The sequence below is a fragment of the Artemia sp. Qi Xiang Cuo genome, unplaced genomic scaffold, assembly GCF_049724085.1.
Source record: "Artemia sp. Qi Xiang Cuo unplaced genomic scaffold, ASM4972408v1 HiC_scaffold_2971, whole genome shotgun sequence".
Lineage (NCBI taxonomy): Eukaryota > Metazoa > Arthropoda > Branchiopoda > Anostraca > Artemiidae > Artemia > Artemia sp. Qi Xiang Cuo.
Window position 1 is genome coordinate 150,061 of NW_028300367.1, and position 6,986 is coordinate 157,046.

Here is a 6,986-nt window from a genome sequence, read left to right on the forward strand (position 1 = left end):
GTTACTAAATTAGGAAGACATTTTTTTTTACCATGCAATTACCTGTAATACATAAATGATGATTCGATATTTTGACAAGGGATGACAAGGCTTAAAAAACGTTAAAAAAGAAAACGAAAAGTTTGAAGCTTAGTACATATTGTTGTTAGAAATCGGGGAAGCTTCACTAATCAAATATTTTTAAAAAGACCTCAGTATGAAAAGACATTAAATTGCGTAAAGAGTAAAAACCGGTAATTGCAAAAATATTTGTATATATTTTAACAAGGGATTATAAAAATTCAAAAACCTTAAAACAGAAAACCAAAAGTTTGAAGCTTAGCAGAAATCGCTGTTAGAAAAACATCATTATCGAATTTCTTTTCTTATAAGTACAAGGGACAGAAAGTTTCCTATATAGGGGTTTCGGACAAGGCGGTTCTAATGGTGTACTTTTTGTTTTGATCTATTTTCCTTAGGAGCTATGGGTTTTATATGTCTTAACATTGGACGTGATCGTCTCTTACTAGGTTGCTAGCTACCGCTGCAACCCGGATAATGATGTACTTTTATTTTGATCCAACTCTATTGTTAGGAGTTCTGGGTTTTTATATTTCTTAGCATTGGACGTGATTGTCTCTTAATAGGTTGCTATCTACCGCAGCTACCCGGATTCATATAGTTATGAGAAGCAGCGTGGCCGAGTGCTCCAAGGCGCTGGTGTTAGCCACCAGTCTCTTCGGAGGCATGGGTTCAAATCTTACCACTGTTATTCCTTACTGTAACTTATGTATCAAACAATCAAGTAGCTAACCAAGTCCAATGTATGCAATGGTTTTTTATTCCGATGATTGTCTTTTAATTTAACAATTTCGAATCAAGTGAGCCCTTTTTGAAGTTTCAACGACAACAATTTCTATAAGCACCTTATATGCCCCCAGGGCATAGCTTAAAACCCTTTACCTGAGGTTTGTGAGGGGGTGGGGGGTGGGGGGTAGGGTTGTCATCCTCAAAGACATAATTTCCGGACCATTCAACTACGTTGAACAAAATTGCTATCTCAAAATTTTGATTGGATCTGTTTTGCATAAGGTTGGGCGTAAGAGGGGGGTTAGTTGCCCTCCAATCACTTTCAACTATTAAAAAGGGCACTAGTCGTTTCAATTTCCCACGAATGAGCTTTTTGAAGTTTCTAAGACAACACTTTCTATAAAAACCTTATATGCCCCCAGGGCATAACTTAGAACCCTTGCCCTGAGGGCTGTGAGGCGAGTGTCATCCTTAAAGACATAATTTCCAGACCTTTCATATGTTGAACAAAATGACTATCTCAAAATTTTGATTGGATGTGTTTGGGGAAATGGTGGGCGTGAGAGGGGGTTTACTTGCCCTCCAATCACTTTCGACTATTAAAAACGGCACAAGCACTTCCAATTTCCCATCGAATGAACCCTTTTTGAAGTTTCTACGACAACTCCTTCGATACTAAGTGCCCTGTTCTAAAAGATAAAACCAAGAATACATTGTGCCCTTATCACTCTTTCTTATTCACAGATGAAAGCTACTATTAATTAGGCTAATAAAAAGCCTTTTAGCAGAAGTTTGCAACATTACTTATCAAAAATAAATCAGAAACAAAGATGATAAGGAACGAGAAAAGATACCTATCAGGAGGTCCCATTGCTCACCCCTGCTGTCATCTACAATTTAGTCTAACGTTGACAGTACATAATTTATGGTTTTTGTCAGTGAGAATGAAAAAACAGGATTTTTCTCATTTGAAAAACCGGATTTTTCTCACTTTTATGGATGTTTCTTGGACGGTTATGAGTCTTGGTCAATTTATTTGTTGTTTTTCATGGATGTCAACATCAATTTATGTCTGTTTTATGGTTTTTGTCAATGAAAATGAAAAAACAGTATTTTATCACAGTTTGATGGATGTTTCTTGGACATTCCAAGGTCGGTTTATTTGTTGTTGTTGTTTTGTCCAAGTGTACACTAGGGCGAATGTTATGATTCAGTAATGGGGAACAGTATTTGTTGTTGTTGTTTTGGCCAAGTGTTTGCTAGGGGTGAATGTTGTGATCCAGCAATAGGAAACAGGATCACGTGTCTCCTTTTTAACTAATTAGCAACTCGGTTAAACCTCATTCTAGACCAATCAGAGGCTCGTTTACATATTTTTTTCCTCGTTAAATCGCAATTCGCCCTAGAGATTTCGTATATAACGGAAATGCATTATAATTAAATTAGCAGAAGGTACTGTGACACAATGAATAAAACATCTGAAATTATTGTTGAGCTTGAAGCACTGGCAGCCTCAATTTACAATGTAAGCTCTATTTTAGTACAGTTTCATTTTTTATTTTCAAAATAAAATTATTTTCCTTGGTCACCCTCCAGTATATTTAAGTAAATCCCCTCCCCCCCCAAAAAAACTCCACCATGCTATCTTTATACTCGCTATAAAACATAAAATATGTTCTTTTTACCACATAAACCCCCATCAAACCCCCCTCACTGTTTTACAACGATAATTCTCGAAATAGAAATAATTCTCTTTCTTGAAAAAGGTGACTTTTTACCCGTCTGCATTTTCAATGTACCTTTCTGTATCCTAGCAAAAGTGACAACTGACATCCGTCGCTCTGTTGTTATTAAGCCGCTCTGTTTTGACATAAAGCTCCGCGCAAGCTTATAAATAATTTTGCCATCCCTTTTCCTGTGTGTTTACGATAGCGGCCTAACCAAAGAGATTGTTTTTCACCGTCAAATTAAAAACAGTTTCACGCAGAAAGATATTACTGTTAATTAAGCTAGGCCTATGCAACTTGTATTTGGAGGAGTGAAACGAGTTATTTCCCAAAAATAATTGTTAACAATATTTTTTAGGACATTGCTGAAAAGGGGGTGCTAGGCTAACAATCTTTTTCTATTTTAAAAGCCTATAGACGGGAAACATTTAAAAATATTTCTCAGCAAGGTAAAAATAGGAGTATTTCACGCAAATTTAACCTTTTGCTTTTGTTTTGGCTTAGGGAGGAGGACCTCTTTGAGACAAAAATGCCTGACAATAAATTCTGTTTTTCATCTGTAAAAAGGGGAATCGTTTTTTTATTATAAATGTTTTATTATTTTTTAAGGATGATTATGACAAAAGCCACCCGCCACCCGCAAAAAGAGCTAGAGTCCAAGGTAAAACCCCTACGAAGAAGAAAGTAAACCAATATGGCCCTTGGCCGAAACCCTTCAGCGCTACGCTGCCTGCTCAGGTTTTATATGCACACGCAATAATACAACCAGGCCAAACACCAAAAAGAGAGAGGATGACCACTTTCAATGCCGAAGAACCGCCTAAGCAAGAGTGTGAGCTTTCCCTCCAACATGCGTTGCCTGAGTTTTCCAGACCTGTCTCGTCTATTCAAGGTCAAGAGATACAGCATGCTTTGTCTAGGCCTTCGGGCACTCAAATACAACCAGAATGTGCAAGTGTGAGCATTTTTTCTTACCTATCCTACAGCAATGTTTAAAAACAAAACAATTTTTCAACTTAAAATAAACTTGTCTCAGGGATATTAAAATATTAACCCCCCCCGCCCCCCAACCATTGTTTTAAATTTCTCTGCTCCTCCATCCCCGACAGATATCTAAATATAATGTATTTTTTTTTTTGCTTTGTCAAACCACTCTTTTTTCTTTCCTATTTTCTCTGTCCCCCCCCACACACTATAGGTCATAAATTGTTGCTATCTCTCATAATAATATTTTTAGCTAATTTCTAGTTGTAATGTTAGAGGGGCTTTTTATCTCAAAATGCCGTTTTTCACAATTGAATATTATAGTTTTAAGGATTGTCTTCCAACAATCGATTCATTTCATCGCGCAGTAAAAGTGTGTCGCAGAGATATTAAAGGACATTGTTCCCCCTTTTCTAGATCAGGTCAATTATCGTATACATTCAGCAGTCTGCTGAATTCTCGTAGTGAAGCTGAAAAGGTCTAGCTATATTCTGACGGCATATTTCCTCATAGAAAATTCTTAACGTTATAAACTGCCGTTTTATTTAAACACAATTTTCTATGAGGAGGCTAACAAGTAAAGACCGCGTGGTTTTTCTTTCCAAGTTGATTAGTCTCTAACTTTTATTACATATTTTCGCTGTTCGCTTTTTTTTCAAAAAATTGAAAATATTTAATATATTTTAAAATATTTTTTTCCCCCACACAATTTGAGTTGGATAGAGATTATATCATTTATCTCTTACCTGACATAAGCGTAATACTAATTTACGTAATCGATTGCCTAGATAAACTTTCGTTGCTTTGCAACTTGCCAAAATTTTGCACGAGAAACATGCAGTAAGAGTTAACAGTTCTCAAATTTATTTGTACTGTTTCCCAGAGATTATGCTTGTAAACAGAACACACACGTGTTTTACAATAATCTAGGCTCATTTGGAGTCCTAGATAACCTGTAGGGTAAGTATAGAAACGACTTATTTCCAAAATTGTGCTGTCTAACAATACAGTTTTTTAGGATATTATGTAAAAAGGGGGGGGGGGAAGGGGATATGCCTCAATTCTATCACCGCCTCATTGTAAAGTGAAAAAAACAAAACAAAACTGTTTCTTCACCATTGGTGAAAAGTATGGGGCCGGGAATTTCTAAGAAAAAGATAGCTTTTTGCGCCACGGGGCCCGGGAAGCGCCAGTGGGCCCGGGAAGCGCCGCGGGAAGCGCCACGGGAAGTGCCGCGATGGCCGGCTTGGAGGGGGAGTATTAAATATTGGAAATTTAGGTGGGGGGGGTCATTTGAACAAAATCAAATTGTCTTCTATGTAAAGCGGCGTTTTAGATTTTCGTTAAGTTGGATTCTGCTTTCAGTTGGATAGTCCGATTGACTGCGCTGTATATGCTACTGCTATTAAGCGTGTTTTAAGCAATTATAATCCAATTAAAAAAAAACAGTAGGGATGATTTGAACACTTTGAAAATAAGCTATTTTTCATTTATAGGTTGCATTGGTCCCATACTCGTCATCATCATCATCATCCTCATCAGTTGGAGAAGGAGAGGACGCGACCATTTCCAACAATTTAACATGGGACGATAACATTTTACCTGACAGTCAAATACCGTCTAATATTGATGAGTTTTTAACTGATGATTTTAATGTAGATTATAGCGCAGTTGGGCAGGGGGACTTGAGTCAAAACACTTTGCAGCTTTTGGATGATTTTACCCGGGATGTAGCAGGGAACCCTCCTCCTCCAGCCCCCGATAACCTACTTCCACTTCAATCAAATGAAGCGGCTTCGAACAACTCTATTATTGAAAAAAGTGGGGGAGGGGGAAGGGGTGTTGATAATATACAAGAGGGGGAGGGGGAGGGGGCAATGTCCAATTTATAACTTTTCCCGAATTTCAATTGTCAAATACAATTTTAAATGCAATAGTTGTCTACACTGCGACTTTTGGTAATCCTTTTAATTCGCTTTTGTGTGGTAATTTTGCGTATGATCCCGTAGAAATTATGTATGAATATGTAGATGAACTTCGTGCACTGCTGGAGAACCAAATTCAATTATGGGGAGGGGGAGGGATTCGATTAAGGTTTCTATTGTTTTAAAGGTGTTTTATTTCAATGAGGGGAAAAGTGAAGCTTACCATCATTATATACACTCTGAGATGCGTTTGATCTATCCGAATTTAGAAAATTTTGAGGTCATATTATTACACATCTTGAGAACTATAACGAAAATGGGGGCGGCTCTGTAGTTCTTTATGTTGAAAATTTAAGCGTTAATATTTGTAAATTTAAGAAAGATTTTATTTTAAGAGGGGGAGCAGGTAGGGCGGGGCCAAGGGCAGTTGTTTTAAATTATAATCCAGATTTAGAAGGATGTCAAGGTGTCCAGCGGATTTATTTTGAAACAGGTCATAAATGTTTCAAGTACGCTTTCCTCATATCAGTATTCGAGCCTATAGCACGTGACGCTACAAAGACGAATTTAGACGATTGGGCTGTACATGGGAAGGACGGGTCCAATTTCCCTATTGTATATTTCACTTGTTTAGAGGGAAAATACCTAGCACCACTACAACCTATTGATATTTTTGAAAGGGCCAAGGTTCATTTACATATCGGTATTATTGTTGTACAGCTTGACACTGATTTTGAAGATGGTTCTCATTCAAAAAATAAGGGGGTTGTCTTTCCTGTAAGAAGTCCGTCGGATAATTTGGTCAGAAACTGGGCCTGGCTGCTGTATACACCACCATCTAGTGACCTTGCCAATTCAATAGGCCATTTTAATCCAATCACAGACATCAGTAGAGTTCTGGGGGAGGGGAAGAAAAGGGGGGAATATTTCTGCTGTTCAAAATGTCTCTCTCGAGTACGTAGTGATATTAAACTACAAAATCACATGAGACATTTTAGGCGGCTAGGTTGCCAGTAAGTGGAAACAGTTTAATTGGATGCGTCTATTTCACGCTCTAAAAGTTTTCAAAATACCCTCCTCCAGTGCAAAAAACTCCCGTTGGAAGGTCAAGATAAGCTGGTGGAAGTGAACGATCCTCGATTTCCAAACCCAATCAAAGAACACCAAGCTATTGCAGTGTCCTATGCCCATGCGGTTGTTATAAATAGTAGAAACACCATGCGGTTGTTAGAAATAGTAGAAACATTGGATTAGAGAGAGTGTATGATCAAGGCACTGACTAAGTTAATTGGCACAGCTAATGGCGCTATTTCTCGTTTGAGAAATACCCATTATCCTAGGGTGTTGTCTGCATAGGAACGCCTCGTTACTAAAAATCAAAAAATCGTTTGAGTATGTAAGAGAGATTTTGAAGCGGGGGATACGGAGCCTAAAGGGAAAAGAGGGGGGAAAAGGAAATTCGAACATCACAATTGATTGTGGCAGGAAATTTAATCTGGGAGTAGTCATCTTATAGGTGTTGCATCTCAATCGCGTAACTTCAACGTTAGCCAACAGTTTT